Genomic DNA, 16,938 nt, shown 5'->3' on the forward strand with positions numbered 1-16,938 from the left:
ATTTCAGGCATGTACCACAACACTTGGCTGCTGCTCACTTTTTACATTTAACTTTTAAATTTATTTTTGTGTGTTCATACATAATGGGCATATGTGTGCCTGTGCTAATGATATTATACATGTATTTATGTGAGCGTAGGCATGTAGGTGCCATGACAGACATGTGAAGAAGAGATGGCAACCATGGCTCTCAGGTTTCACCTTCACCTGTTTGGAAATAACCTTCTTTATTTGGTTTTGTTGTTTGGTGCTGTAGACATAATCTCCATGGGTGCGCTCCTGCTTTTCATCTACCTGAATGGGCACTGGGATCACAGACGTACACTTCTGTACCCAGTAGGTACTAGGTACTAGGAAAGCACTTTGCACACCAAATCATTTTATTTTAACCATTCTAGTGGATACAAGTGTTAATCATATCTATCTAATTCTAATTTCCTAAGCAATGTGTAGCCATTATGGGCTTTGCAGTTTTTCTAAAGCATTCCATCAGCTTTGGAGTCATTTTTGTGAGTCTTCCCCCTTAATATACTAATAATGACTTATTTTAACAGACTTTATAATTATAGATCACATTTGAATTCCTAAATTATTTATATCAAACGTTTTTTTCATTTAACTGTTGAATTATGTTTGGTGATTGAATTATATCATTGTGAGATTATTCTGTAGATTTCCTTTCAAATTTTCTTTTTATCTATTTGTATATCAAATTGAAAAATTATGTAGAAATATTCATATTCATAGGGCTTGAAGAGCAGACAATCCTAATTGTCCCTGTATTGTTCCAATCTTAATATTTCTACTTCTGCAATAAACTCATGTCCATTATGTTCTAAATTTGAATAGGTAATTTTTCACTTTACTTCTTTATTTTTTTTATTTTTTTTTTCCTTTAATGAAAATGATTCTCTTTCTTTATGCTCCTCTTGGTTAGACTTTATTTATTTGTTTTTGCTATGGCTTCCTTCTTTCACATCTTATATTTGTATATGGGGTGTGTGTGTGTGTGTGTGTGTGTGTGTGTGTGTGTGTGTGTGTATGTGTGTGTGTGTCAATCAGATATCAATGTTGAGTATCTTCCTAGATCACTCTTTGGAACTTATTTTTCATGATGAGATTTCTCAATGAAATAAAAGAACTCATCCGTCCTGCTAGGTCAGCTGGCAAGTGAACTCTCTTGTCCATAATTCCACAACAATAGGGTTACAAACACATCACTGTGACCAGCTTTTATATGAGTGCCAGGAATTTGAACTCAGGCCCTCATGTTTGGGTTTCAGGCAATCCACTCACTGAGTTGTTTCCCCTACCCACTGTTATTCTTTATCCCATCACTGGTCATTTGTATCTGTATATTTTATGCCTGCAAGATTTGCTGACTTACGTTAACATCTAGTAATTTTCAGTCAATAAAATATTTGAAGCAATACATTTCTTCCATTTTACTCAATATAATAATTTCAAGGAAATTTATTTCTTCTGATGTGAGACGTGTATGTGTGTGTGTGTGCGTGCGCGCGCGCGCATGCGTGCATGCATGTATTAATTCAGCAGAAATCCAATATAGACTATGATGGGAAGAGAATTTTGGTTCCATTGGGAATTTGAGATTGTCAGTAATCCTGAATGCTGTGTCAATTTTCTAAAGTGTGCACAGCATTCTGGATTTTTGACAAAACAAAATACTATTTATTAACAGTAGAGAAATAGAATCAATGATGGATAGAATTACCTGAAGAGGCCATAGAATTTGGAAATAACCTTCCAGTTAAATGAAATCATGGATACTTACAAAAGCCATGATTTTGATGATGCATGTAGAACTGTGTCGGAAAGGATTGGGTGCTTAACCAAGTGATATTGTCCCTCTACTTTAATAAACAAGCCATTATTTTACTAGAGTAAAAATATTTTACCCTCTAAGAGATCATATTGATCATGTATAACTTAACGACATGTGGGGATAGCTTTTGTTATTATACTGAAGTGTTTCTTTTTCTTCTACTTGTTTAAGAAAGGGTCTCATACAGCTGAGAAGGGTCCCCATCTTTGTAACCAAGAATGTTCTTGCACTCTTGATCCTCTTGATTTCACCTTAAAAGTGTTGAGATTACAGATAAGCCACCATATACCTGGTTTACAAATATTCTCTGTTGAAGATATTTAATTTCCTAGGTTTCCTTTCTATTCAATGAAAAAAATATAAGGGTTTTTAGAAATTTTGGTATGTTCTTCTACTTTGGTAAAAAGAAGCAACTTTACAAGATTATTTCTATATTTCCCTCATGCCTGCTCTGGATGTGGTTGTATATCCTTTATTCCTAGAACTCTTTCTGAGACTATGACATAAGAGGATAGAGATAAATTATTCAGAGAAATAGACAGTGAATGGGGAGTGAATGGATCCAGAACCCTGATTGCTTCTTAGGCTGTACACCACCTTCAGCCACTGCAGTCAGAGAGGATGACCACTGACTCAGCCATATGAATGCTGCACTCAGTGGTGGTTGTTGTCCAAGGTATCATCTAGTTGGTTTGAAATTATTTCTTTTTCTATTTCTATTTTACTTAGGATCTGAGAACTTAACTTAGGTCTTGGAAAATTTGTCTGAAAAGACCCTAGATCTCACAGGTCATAAATTTAGTGCAAAAATAGTCATTAGTAGTTCCCATTAGGGAAGGTACTATAATTGTTTTGTTCCTCATTACGTTCATGGCTGAGGTTCAACAAATATTCATGCAATAAATCAGTCAGACATAAACCATTTAGTTCATTTTAGAGGAGATATATTCGAAGAAGTTTTTCCTTACTTTTCAAGAAGGATTTGTCTTGGTGAAGTAACTTTTAACACAAGTGAAATACCCATCATATAGGGTTTGTCTTCCAGTAAGAGCATTTGTGCCTTCTACTACTTTTCTTTTTCTTTTCTTACATACTGGAATCTGGCTGGCATCCTAGTTAGTCGACTTCAGTCATGCTAACTACAAAACTTCCAGAGGAACTGGATCTTGGGTGCCCTCACTGGAGTCTTGGTGCCTATTTATACTGATATTTTTAAACCTATCTCTTTCAATGTTCCTACAGATGTAGTCCTCACATGCTATCTTCTGAGAGATGTAGGAAAAGTAAATGTGTGGTGAAACCCTAAAAAAAGAAACATGCTAGCCTGGAAGCAACCTGGGACACAAAGGATTCAAAATCATGGTCATGTACATCTGCTTCTGAAATGGAGTAAGATGCCCTGCAAGGATTCAGTGACATTCTTATATGTCTGGGCTGGCTGTCGGCTCTAAACAGAATCATCTTATAATAGATAACAATATCTTACACACACACACACACACACACACACACACACACACACTGAAAGCCTCTTCTCTGAGGTCTGTCTTTTATGGTACCAGGTAGAAGGTGTTATGCAAACTTTCAATGGAGGGAAGCAATCAACAATCATACTCACCTATAACACCTATGAGACACAAATGTGCCTTGCTGTTAACCGATAGCTCTTTAACTATAATTAAGACCAATGCGACAAGAATGAAGCCATATATCACACTAGAAAGCTAGCCAAGTACCCAAGGCAGGTGAAGCATGGAACTTGGATGAGAACTTTCAACCACCACTTTATTAAACTAGCATAGTTCTTGACTGCAATCTAAATGTTTACCCTAATACCTTCAGCAAAGAAACTTCTCTTTGCAACAAATAAAGACCATTGCAGAAAATCACAACCAACCAGAATACAGAGAACAAGAGATTCTGTGGTGCCAATCCTCAGCTGATACATCTGCAGAACAACTCCTGCAGCTAAGACTCAAGAATCATTGTCGACAAAGTGATGGAAGGACTGTAACAGCCAAAGGAACAGAGAGTTCATTGGGAGATTGTGTCTCTTAGACATATCAGAAATGTGTCCTTAGACATATCAAAAGATATGCTCAAAAGGTCTTATCAACAAGGCTGCTTAAACATGACCCAAACAAGGATGACAACAAAAGACATGCTAACACAGAAGAGGGAAAGCTCTCAGAGTCTGAACCCTAGGCAAAAGTGGGGAAATGGGGAATGTGGAGAGCAGGAGAAATGGTCTTCTACAGGGAAGAACCCAATTGGTTATCTAATAACCAATGGTCAGCCCTGAGACCATATACAAGTAGTATTTTATGGACTGATAAGCAGGCTGTATTTATTCATGAATGTAGGTGTGTGTGTGTGTGTGTGTGTGTGTGTGTGTGTGTGTACATGCGAGCAAGAGAGAGAAAGAGTGAGAGAGAACCATCGTGCTTTAAATGTGGTTGTTGATGGGAAATAGATAAGACCTCTCTATATAGTTATTGATAAGGACAAAGACAACAATATAAATGGATAACTGACATTCATCTTAGAAAATACTCATCATAAAGATGCAAATGATTAAGAGACACAAACAGGATGAAATCAATATAATTTAGGAGAAAGAGAAACATCTTCCCATCTCAACTATTTTGAGTTCTTGTGACTACACTCTCATTTGTGGGGAAAATCAGAATTGAAGTTCAAGGCTTCCATCTTTTATTGAGTGGCAGTTAGTGGCAAGTTCAGGTGAAGACTCCCTTGGAGCTATATGTGATAAATATTTTTCACTGTGAGCTTGAAATTTACATCCCTCTTGATTGCTTCATGTGAATAAGAATAGTCTTGTTTTAATAGGATACATAAGTATTGTGTCAAATACAGTCTTTTTCAGAAGTGAGATTAGGCATGTTCCTATAAACAAACTGTGAAGGTGCCTATTTTTGTAGCCCATTGGCAGCCACTGTAAGTAGAAGTTCCTTTGAAGGGAGATCTTGACAGACACCAGATTCAGCACTGCTCAAACATCACAGCAAGGACATTTGCTTTTCTGTACTTGGGGCTTTGATTGAGATTTTCTTGAGTATCTCCCAAGATACATTGCTTCAAGGTCACATGCCAAATTTAACCCAGTAGCAGTCATTCCTGAACTGCAGTATCTTAGCCATTGTGTAGTCCTTAAAGAGGATCCTGAGGTGATTATGTCCACTTGATCTGTCCTGTTTGTTTTCACCAGGAGATGTGCAAAGGAGGGGAGGACATCTGAATTTTGAGATAAATATGAAAATAAGGAAAATAAAATGCACAGGTTGTAACAATCCAGTTGAGGGAGCAAAGATGTAAACTAATTTCCTTCCATTTCATCTAAGCCATCTGAGAGCCTTTCCACATTTACCCAGACAGACTAAATCACACTGGTTGAGTTTACAGAAAGACAGTGGCCCATATGCAAATGCAAGCAAGACAGATATTTATGAAAAACTGGGTTTATATAAAAGATGGAAAGTTGGTGGTTATTTTGAAGTGTATTAGTTATTGCTTAAAAATGGTAACTTATGCCACATATTCAAATATGCCACTTTTCCTTAGAAAGAGAGTGAGTTTTTCATGGTAGGCCGTTGTTAAATGTTGGCTTTGGCTGGTCAGGTCTCTGATATTCCCAGCTGCATGAGTCACCTCTGCAATATGTCCCTTTTGTTTGTATGCTAGCATTCAGTGACTGTTCTTGGAGGATGGGGAAATGTGTAGAGAAACCTGTTATTTTGTTACCCTGTGACCAGATTGTTTCAAGTCTGTGTGTGCATATTTTATTTCAGTGTCTTTCCTTAAATCTTGGCATTCTTTCTTTCTTGCATATATTTCTGCTCATCCTAAAAGAATAAATTCATTTTGGTACTAAAAATAAATTACACGTTATTAATAAAATAAAAACTTTAAAACCTTCTGTTTACTCTTAAAATTATCTATGTAAAATAGAAAATATCCAGGCCTTATAAATTTCACTTCTGTGCAAATCTAATCCCCTCCCTAAAAAACATGTCATTTCCAAACTGCTCTTGTATTTGTGAATGTGAGATCCTATCTCCATTTTAAGGGGAGGCAATCTGTATCTATATTTACACACAGACAGTTTATTTTAATTATAATATGTATATGCATGGTGTATATACATTCACCAAGAGGAATATGCTCTACACATTTCTGTGAGCATTATTTTTGCAAATTCTTATATGGCTGGCACCATGATCACCACTTTAGATATAGAGAGTAAAATCTGCAAAAGTTAAGGGGAATTCAGTCTGTCATCACTGTGGATCTGCATAAAGAAAACCTGAGAAGCTGAGGAGGCCAGATTGGGCACTTCTGAGAAGTAGAGGCAAGGTTCAGTCCTATACTGAGTTGAACTTGGAATATTTATAATAAATCAAAATGCCAACTTATCTCAAGTTTGTGTAGTGCTTTTCACTCAGCTCAAATGAAGAACAAATGTCAAAAATTTTTGAAGGGGCCAGGCTCATAATAGGAAAGATCTGCTTTGTTGCTGTGGGATTTATTTCATGGTGTTTTCCTTGACTGACAAGTTGGGTGTTAGGCTATCCTTGATACAATTATTCTCTTACAAATTTTGTAATTTAAATGTTCACACATGCTCACTATAGAGATTTGGAAATTATTTAAATTTTTAATCAACATTTAAATGTACAAAAAGTACTGACCCTTAATGATAAACTTTCTGAAATTGTTTCTTTATATGCTTGTGGTATTTTTATAATGAGTGTTTAGCAATGTGGAAATTTTCCTCATTCAAAATTTTGTTTAAAATGATAGCTTGAGACTTATGAGATGGATCAGTTACTTTCCACCAACGTAAGGCCCTGAATTTCATCCCGAGTCTCACATCATGGAAGGGGAGAGCCAACTCCTAAAAGTTGTCACCTGACTTCCACAGTCGCTCTGGGACACACACACCCACAATCATACACAAGGAATAAGTAAAGAGAACATTATCTGACCTAAAGCATAGTCTCATTGTAGTTAATGATGAGGCCTTGTACTCCTTAACATTTCTAAGATAATAGCTATTGAGTTTTCACCACAAAATTGACAAGGGTGTGAAGGAAATTTGTGTTAAATAGTTTTATTGAGGCATTCACAATCCAAATTGTGCTCCAATATGTTTTTACAGAAATTATAGATGATATTTCTATGACATTGCCGTTCCTGTTTATTTCACCAGACAGTCATAAATCTCACCTGCTCCTTGTTGCCAGTCCTTCATTGTTTGTGGTTCTGTGTTAAGGACCATGTCTCCCTTTCAAGCCAGTTCTGGGTATACTCCTCACTGTTTTCAGCAGTCACGAGTGCAAGTTCCTGTTTGCACATTTCCAGTGGGTGTCAAGCCTTAAAGTTACCAAGTGCTTCAGGACTTGGAGAGGCAAAGTATCAACTTAGTCCTACGTGTATTTGATTACTGTGATGGCATATTTTTATCACCCTGAATAGATTGGAAATCATTTCACACATGCCTCTGCACTTGTCCGTGAGCATGTTTGAAAGAAATTTAATGGAGGAATAAGCTCTTTATGAGCATCAACAGCACCGTGGCTTGAGTCCTGAATGGATTAAAGAGAAACAAGGAAGAAAGTGAGGTAAGTGTCAGCTCGCTCTCTCTCTCTCTCTCTCTCTCTCTCTCTCTCTCTCTCTCTCTCTCTCTCTCCCTCTCTCTCTCTCTCTCCCCCTCCCCCTCCCCCTCCCTCTCCCTCTCCCTCTTCCCCCCTCTCCCTCTCCCCCTCCCCCTCTCCCTCTCCCTCTTCCCCCCTCTCTCTTCCCTAAAAACACATGCAAAGTGAAGCTCCTGTGCCATGATGGACTGTGACCCACAAATTATAGCCCCTTTCTCCCACAAACTGCTTTATTCAAGTATTTTTTCACAGTAATAAAAGAGAGAATACTGTAATAAATGGCTTTTTAAAATGTTTGGATGTTTTTATTTCTTGGTTGATTCAAATACCTTTCTTCCATTCTATCAGTGAGGTCATACATAGCACTTATGTAGAGATCTGGTTTTGTGCAGTGGGGGATATGTTTCTAGCCCAAACAAGACTTCCTACCTTTTAAGTCTGACAATCAGAAGAAACAAAAACTACTCTAATTACAAATCTTTCAGTGTTCTTTTTACTTATTTTATAGGCCATTATTTATATTTGAATAGTCAGAGTGTGTATGTAGACAACATTCAACGTCTATAAAAGTATGCACTGCATCAAGTAATTATCCCCTCTCTTTCAAATTTTATCTCCAAAGGAAATCAATATTCAGTTCTTTCCTCTGCATCTTAAAACAAATAGTCTGAATTTCCAGGCGCCTGTTTTAAAATGTTTGATTGAACACAGGGTTCACAAATAATGTGAACACACTCTGTCATGAGTCCCCATCTCAAAACTTTTCATTAAAAGATTATTTTTTGCTGGACTTGGTGTTGTAGGCCCTTAATACCAGCTAAAGTTGGAACAAAGGCAGAATGGTCACAAGTTGAAGGTTAACATGAGCTATGAGAGCTAGTCATTTAGCCTGACTGTCTTGATGGGAAGGTTTGACTACAGTTTAGTGATGAGTGCTCATCTAACAAGCTTAAGGCTGGAGGTTGAGCTCCAAGCACCACCAAGAAAGACAGAAAAAGACAGCTAATTATAACCTTTGTGTTTTCATACATGTATCTGTCTCATTACTTTCAATGGCCATATGTACTCTATATTTCAGTAAATAGATACACCTTAATTTGTGTAATCAATACCTACAACACCCATAAATCTTTTGCTTTTTCAATTGGATTTGTTCTGAATCATGTGATCATCATATATCATGTTGCATTTGCTGCTCTTCGGTTTCTTTGGCTGTGCTGTGTGTTCTTTGCTCCATTTACTGTGGTGTTTGTGCAGTATGGTTAGTGAACTTATGCATTAGAGTGTCTATGGGCTTGATATTTAATTTTAATACTCGTTTGCTTACTACTAAAGAGAAATAGAATAAATAATACATTTACACTTAATTTCTTTTATCTGCAATTCAATTTTCTGACTATAAATATCTCTCTTTTTACTTTTACTTAATGGAGTATACATTATTATGTTATCATTGTTTGTAAACAATGTACTTTGAAATTGAACTACAAAAATAAGTACATATATCTTCCTGATTATTGTATATCACATTTAAACCTCTTTAAAAAGCTATATAATTTTTCACCAGATTTTTAGTTGTATTTACTTACCAGATAATTGTTAGCAAATAAAATTGTGAATGTTTTAGTGTATACATGATATTTTAATATATCTTTAGATTGTGGATAGCAAAATAAAACTGTTAAGATATCTTTCCTTCACACACTTACAAACTTTATGGTGAGAACTGCTAACAGTTATTGTATCAGAAATGTGTCAAGTGGGGTTTGGAGAGACAGCTCAGCATGTGAGAGCACTTGCTCCTGTTACAGAGAACTGTGGTTTAGTTCCTAGAACCTACATGGTGACTCATAATCATCTCTAACTCCAGTTTCAGGATATCCAACTTCCTCTTCTGGTTTCAAGGACACCAGACATGCATTTGGTGCACAGACATACATAGAGATAAGACACTCATACAAATAAAATAAAATAAAATAAATGAATTTAATAGTTTAAAGAAATGATAAATTGGACAATGCTTTGCCATCAACTATAATCACCATGTAGTACAGCATATCTCTTGACCATACTTTTCATCTGGGTTGTGTATAGAACCATGGGTGAGATGTTATTACAGAAACATGGACTCCTTGCAAGTGGTTATATCACTGAAAATAATTTTCCTCTCAACTCTCTGCAATCATTATGTGTCCACAACCAAATGTCCATAGATCTTCAGAAGATTGTGGAGACTCAAAACCCCTTTCTAAGTTCTAGCTAACTGGTCTATTAATGAGTGCAGGTGGAAGGGGCTCATTGGCCCTTCTCCCTCTGCATGACAGCATGCTGGTGGGCTCAGTCTTATTCAGATGTTGTGTAAGTAATCATAGCTATTTGGAGTTCAAGAGACCCAAAGCCAAGTCATTCCTGTAACACATCATTCCACACAGTCTTCTGGCTCTTACATTCTTGCTCCTTCCGTTGTGATATTTCCTGAGCCTTGAAAGGGCCATAGAAAATTTCATTTGTAGATGGATATCCAAAAGTCAGTTATTTTCAGTACTTTGAATGGTTATGAGTGTCTACAGTTACTGCTGTCCACTGCACATAGATTTTCTCTGACCTACGCCGATTACACAGTAATGCATAGGAATAACCATAAATATTTAGAAGGCAATTGGTGGTTTATCATGCTTGTTTAGCAAAATAACAGCCATGTTTTTCCACAGGGGCCATGTCCTTCTCTCACAGTTCCAAATGTATTGAGTATGCCTCCGTCTCATTTCACCTCTGTAGGTTACCCCATCGCAGACCTGCCACTCTTGCATTATAAGCACTTCTCACTTGTCTACAGCTTATAAGACCGTTGATAATATCTCTCCCCAAGCATCCTACATAGTGCCTTTAGCTTTTTGGAATAAAATTGGATGTAAAGCCCAGGATATAGCTTATTTGGGTGAATGTTGCTTAGAGCCTCATAAAGAATGCATATTTTGCTAATAGTGGTACACTATGAAGTATTTTCCAAGCATTAATTGTATAAAGTGAGTTGAGAACATTGATTGACTTTTTATACTCTTCGAGTTTGTAGTCCTATTTGTTTGATAAGTCATCAAGATGATCTAATCTATTTTTCCAGTTTAAATAATTTGTCATTTATATTTTAAGACTTTTTATATTTTAAGACAATTTATTGTTAGTGTGTTTGAACATCTTGTTTTGTTCTTTAATTTTTTTCATGTTGATTTGTTTCATGAACATGTATTTTGTTAGAGCAAATCTTCTATACGGATCTTTGGAGTTTTCAGTATTGATTTATTTCTTGTGCCATATTTATTTTTAAGTGATTGCTTTGGTTTTTAAAAAACACACATCAGAACGGTAATCAACTAATTTTAAATACAATCTTTCTATTTTTTTATTTACCATTTTAATTGTATCTCTACTGGATAGAGAATTCTAGGTTCAAAGGGTTTTTTTTTTCTTTTTCAGTTTCTTCAATAATGATACTATAGCTTTCTCACTTATGTGAATTTTATCAATATATCTGAAAAAATAAAGGGAAAGGATAAAAACGAGGATAGAAGTTGGCAGGAGAATGGGAGAGGAAAGGAGAGGGTAAGTGGCATAGCCATATCTGATGGGAACGGTAGACGTCACAAGGCCAGCACAGCTGCTTGACAAAGAAACAACAGAGCTGAGCTGCATGATGGCCGCCATGTCAACTTTGGTTTTCATCTCCACCTGCTGCATACTTGGGGGACTTTTAATATGTGTATAATTTGGTGATATTGGATTGATGGAAATTTTCTTGTGAATCGTTTATGCCTTCTCCCAGGAGTACTGCTTGTAAGCTCCCCTAGGAAAGATCTGAACATACTACTCCTCCTGCTTTTAGGGAGACATCCTTTTCTACTTGAAGGTCTTCTTTATGTCTTGGAGGTTGTGACACACATGAGAAGCCAGAGGTCTTTTTATGAATCTATAAGACATTCTTTAAACATCTGTTCCTTTACTTACTCAGGAACAAGATAATCAAAACAAAGTAAACATAAAAAGGTCAACAAGATTTGGTGGGCTAGAGGAGTTGGCCACAGATCAGATTGCAAGCCTCTTCCCACTGCGCACTCAGGGAACTCCATGTCATATACAGCAACAAAGTTAGATTAGCTGAAGTTACCTCTGCCCTACACAGAGACTTATATTGATGAACAATAAAGATAAGAATGAGATGTCATGACTTCTCTTTCTTAGAAAAGTTAGTTTTTGTAGAGCCACTATGGTGTCATATGACCAGAATGCCAGGATTAGACATATAAACATATTCTATAAAAATATAAAATGTAAACATTGTATTATGTCAGAATTTGAATAATAACTACAGCAGCTTTGACCTGAGGTTTCTCTTGGACACTCTGACCATTCAGAGTTAGTAATGCACTGCTTGGGACATGGTAATCTGCATGGCCTGGCTTGGAGGTTTTGTTTTGGTTCTAGGGTCCTTGAAGCCACAAAAGCTACTAGCCTGAGAGCATGCTGTCATATACCTCTAGCTTCTTAAAAATTGGGTTATGGGATTAATGAGTAAAAGTGGTTATAATAGATAACTGTTTATTAATGATGACTAAAGTTGAGGGGAAATGATTGTAAAAGATAACTCAGCTCTGTCATAGTTTATCTATGATGATTAGAAGATGAGCAAGAGGAAGTGAAACACATGTCCAGAAACAAAAATGATATGATCTATGTTTTGGAACAACATGAATATATCCCTGCTTACTGAATTCTGTATAAATAAACACTCTGGCTGGAAGTCAGTCAGGCTGATTCTTCTGACCAACCTGCCTGGCTGATCTTTCCCCTGACAACTCCTTACCACCTCTCTGGGATTTGTCCACTGCTGGGGCAGGCCCCTAGCAGTCAGGCACTCTGGAACACACCTGTAGTCTCAATACTCAGGTCGTTGATGCAAGAGAATTGTGAACTCAAGGCCTGCCTGAGTTAAAGAGGAACACCAAGGGCAGCCAGGGCTATACACAAAGGCCTGTCTCAAAGCAAAGATCTGTTGTTATTCTAACATCTCCCTCCTGTAAGTATTACTTCTTTTTAACTGGGAAATCTTTGAGCTCTTTTTTTTTTTTTTTCATTTGTCATGATTTCTGGGATTTTGATTAAGGTATGTTTTGGTATGTTTTCCTTCTGTAATTTCCTTTCTTGAACTGTTAAAACAATAGTTTCCCACACGTTTCTATTTATAATACATGATAAGATCTTTGTATATGGTAGCAGTTCTCTATTGCTATCTTTTAATATGATAATGCACACTTATCTTCAGATTCATCTTTGTGTTCTTGGATATGTGCATTATGAATTACCCTGTTTTAAAAATCTTTTAATCTCATCTTATTTTTATATATTTGAGATATTTAGAATTTACATTTGATTTTGTGTTTTAGTCTCTTATTTAGGCGAACCATTCATCTTTGTGCATAGTCTCCACTTCTCTTACTTAATTGTGTAGATTAATTTATTTAACCTGAGTCAAAGTCTGGGGTTTATATACTTCATTTTTCTCTCAGTCTGATTCCATTGATTGGTTTGTCTCTTGCCAGCATTTTCTCTTGTTTTGTTTGGCATTACACCCTTGGCCCCTCCTCTCTCTCTCTTTCTCTCTCTCTCTCTCTCTCTCTCTCTCTCTCTCTCTCTCTCTCTCTCTCTCTCTCTCTCGTGTGTATGAGTGTGTACATGTGTGTATGTGTGTGTGTGTGTGTGTGTGTGTGTGTGTGTGTGTGTGTGTTGTATATCTGTGTTCAAGATGGGATCTCACTAAATAGCACAGGCTGGCTTATGTATGAACTACATAACTTTGCTCCCAAGTTCTCATGATTGTAGTTTGAGCCACCACATCTAGAGAACATAATTGTTCACTAATTCAAAATGTTAGGTTAAATAATAGTTGTCAACATATTATATATAAACTTGCACCTGCTTGGTTTTGTATTATAATTACAGTTCATATTCTATTTTTTAATCAGTTTATATTGTAGGAAGCTGAGAGACAACATAGCCATTGGTTAAAACCATAAGTTTTGTGCTCTTTTCCACTGACTTCATATAGATGTGAAATACCCCAAATAATGAGCTCATGTTAGCAAGTGTTTAGTATGCAGCTTAGAACTCTGGATCTTTTCTTATTATTTGTATTAGTTAATTTTGGTTACCGTGATAAAATATCATGGCCAAAGGCAACTCATGTAAGAAATAATTAGTTTTGACTTACATTTTCACAGGAAGAGCCCGCAGTGGTGAAGAAGGGATGACAGTACACATGTGGCTAGCCTAAAGAGCTGAGAGGCCGGGCGGTGGTGGCGCACGCCTTTAATCCCAGCACTCGGGAGGCAGAGCCAGGCGGATCTCTGTGAGTTCGAGGCCAGCCTGGGCTACCAAGTGAGCTCCAGGAAAGGCGCAAAACTACGCAGAGAAACCCTGTCTCGAAAAACCAAAAAAAAAAAAAAAAAAGAGCTGAGAGATTGCATCTCAACTGCACCCAAAAAGCAGAAAGAGAGAACTGGTAATTAGGGGAGTCTATAAGCTCTCAAAGTCATGTCCTGTGATGTACTTCCTCCAGTAACACACCACACCTTAAAGGTTCCATAACATCCTCACAAAGTGCCTCTAACTGGGTACCAGATGTTCAAAGGCATGAGCCTATGGGGTCATTTCTCATTCCAACCACAGTAGTGTTTCCCTTCCACCATAAACCCCAGGAAAGGCCCCTTGAGATTCTTTTTTAAGCTTCTTATTTCTCCAAAGAAAGTCTCTTCTTTCTTGTTATTTATTTTGGAATTCATGGGATTTTAATTCCAGAACATGTATTTATCATATATGCCTTCTAGTGCTTAGATTACTTTCTGCATTGATCAGGAAGCTTTCAGCAAAGTAGATCTCTTCCTTGGAAAACTTCTGGGTAAGTTAATTTTGTCTTTATATTATTCAAATCATAAAAATCCCCAAATGGTAGGCTATTCAACGTCTCAAGCTTTCTTATCTGTAATCTTAAATATTTGGAGTCAGTATAACATACAGTTTTAATCTCTTTCCATAATTATCTATGGGAAAATCATAAAGGTCTATGAAATTTCAAATTTCAATACTGCCCGATCACTTTATAGAAACAGAATTCCAGCTACAACAACCAATGCAACCAAGGCTGCCTTTCCAGTAAGACATTACCCAGGAGACCTCACTTCTGTTAAGACCATTCCAGACAATATTCCCTGTCTTTTGAATACTTCCTTCAGACAAGATAAGACTCTGAACACCAGTTGACACCAGTCAGCTCTAATTACTATCAATAGTTATTTCTATTCAGGACTGGAAAGGGTGAAACTCTCCAGTGACTCAACAAAAGTATCTGTGGTCAGTGTAATGTGAGGGCTGTGATTTAGGGAACTAGATGCTGTGCACACACAGGATTTTAATATAAGCACATATCCCTTTTCTAGTTACATATGCAAGTATGTTTCTTAGTCTTTTGGATTGATCAAAGGCCTTCTTCTACATCCTTGCCATAAATAATGCAATAAGAGATTTCCTCAATAGTCTTTTTCTATCTAGTTCTGGTCTTTCAAACATTTGAGATTTATTTATTTACTTATAAAGTTTTATGTGCATGTACATTTTGGTCCATAATCTGTGCAGTGCCCACAGGTACCAGTAGATGGCATCATATCCCCTGAAACTGGAGTCATGAACTGCCAGTTGGTGCTGGAAATTGAACATGAGTCCTCTGCAAGAGCAGCCAGTGCTTTTAACCACTGAGCAATCTCTCCATACCCTTATTTCTTGTTTTCATCATGAGAAGAAAGGGCTGAGTAGGTTGTTCAAGGAGAATAAGTAATCTTAAAGCTTTCAATTCCAGACCCACCCAAAGAGCAATAAGGCATTGGAAGCACTCTAGAGAGCCGTCAGGAGTATAAATTATAAAGATCTGCCTATGAAAGACAAGATGTTATGAAGAGCATAAATCAAAGCCTTCAAGCTCCTGTCACTGGAAGATTTATTGAGGGTTACCAACTGTTCAGAGCCCAGGGTTGTAACAATTGTAGTGTAGGGTATGCAGTGCCACCTGCTGGACGCTGATGGCATGAAAAGCAAAGGGCAACAAGCCCATGTGGTGATATATTGTGTACCCTAGTAAAGCTTGCCTGAGAATTAGAAGACAGAGCCAGCCACTAGATTAAACACAGATGCCAGGCAGTGACTCCTTTAATCCCAGCACTCGGGAGGCAGAGATCAATCTAGATCTCTGCGAGTTCAAAGCCACCCTGGACTACATGAGATTGACTCAGTCTAGGAGAGAAACCGAGCCAGGCAGTGGTGGCACACAACTTTAATCCCAGCACTTGGGAATCACATGTTTTTAATCCCAGCACTAGGGAAGTTGATACAGGAAATGATATGGGCGGCTGGAGAAAGGTATATAAGGCATGAGGAGACAGGAACTAAAGTCTTTCGGCTGAGGAAAGCTTTGCAGACTTAGGACTCCTAGATGTAAGAGGTGGCTTGTTCCTTTGTCTCTCTGATCTTTTACCATTCATGCTAATATCAGGCTCTGGGTTTTTTTTTATTAAAAGACCTATTAGAAATTCATGTTACAAGCCTCTGACATAGGCACCTGCAGTTGTAGATGTCTGGCTCTTAATGTGAAAGTGTTCATTGCAGAGTCATTGGTCTGGCTTGGGACCTCTGTTCTCTGCCACACCATTGATGCTAGGTCCTTACTGGGACTCCTCTTAGACATCTGTTGTTGCCCTAAGAATTAAAAATATGAAATGCTACACGAATTTGTGTGTCATTCATGTACAAGGATTATGCTAATTTTCTTGGTTGTGTTCCAATTTTAGTATATGTACTGCCAAAGTGAGCACAGAACTTAAGATAATTTTTAATTTTTCCTCTACTTTTCAATTTTATTAGCCATTGTTAATTCTGCTAATTTGCTGGTAAGCTTGCTTTAATTTTTATGCAATGGAGGTTTTGGATTTCATTCACAACATTTTATAATGTCAAATCATTTTTCTTATGTTCATGTTTTGTTGTTTGTTTTTGCTCTTGTGAGGGGTCCACTCCTCAGATCTCAAATAAATCATACATGGAGGCTTATTTTTATTTATAAATGCCTGACCTTAGCTTGGCTTGTTCTTGCCAACTTTCCTTAAATTATCCCATGTAACTTTTGCCTCTGGGCTTTTCCCATTCTCTGACTTCTGTAAATCTTACTCTTACTCCATGGCTTGCTGTGTAGCTCGGTGGCTGTCCTCCGATGTCCTCCTCTTCTCAGGATCCTTCTTTTCTCTACTTCTCTCTCTCTCTCATTCCTCCATATTCTATATATTCTCTCTTACTGCCAGCCCCACCTATCCTTTCTCCTGC

The 16,938-nt window shown here is 37.2% G+C and overlaps 1 non-coding gene across 1 annotated transcript; it reads right to left on the reverse strand.

The window, feature by feature from the left end:
* Positions 1 to 16,326: 16,326 nt before the first annotated feature.
* On the reverse strand, positions 16,327 to 16,433 carry LOC121828393 (U6 spliceosomal RNA). The gene has a single exon (XR_006070877.1). It is a non-coding gene; the product is annotated as a U6 spliceosomal RNA (small nuclear RNA).
* Positions 16,434 to 16,938: the final 505 nt, after the last annotated feature.

This window comes from Peromyscus maniculatus, chromosome 3 (genome assembly GCF_049852395.1).
Source record: "Peromyscus maniculatus bairdii isolate BWxNUB_F1_BW_parent chromosome 3, HU_Pman_BW_mat_3.1, whole genome shotgun sequence".
Classification (NCBI taxonomy): domain Eukaryota; kingdom Metazoa; phylum Chordata; class Mammalia; order Rodentia; family Cricetidae; genus Peromyscus; species Peromyscus maniculatus.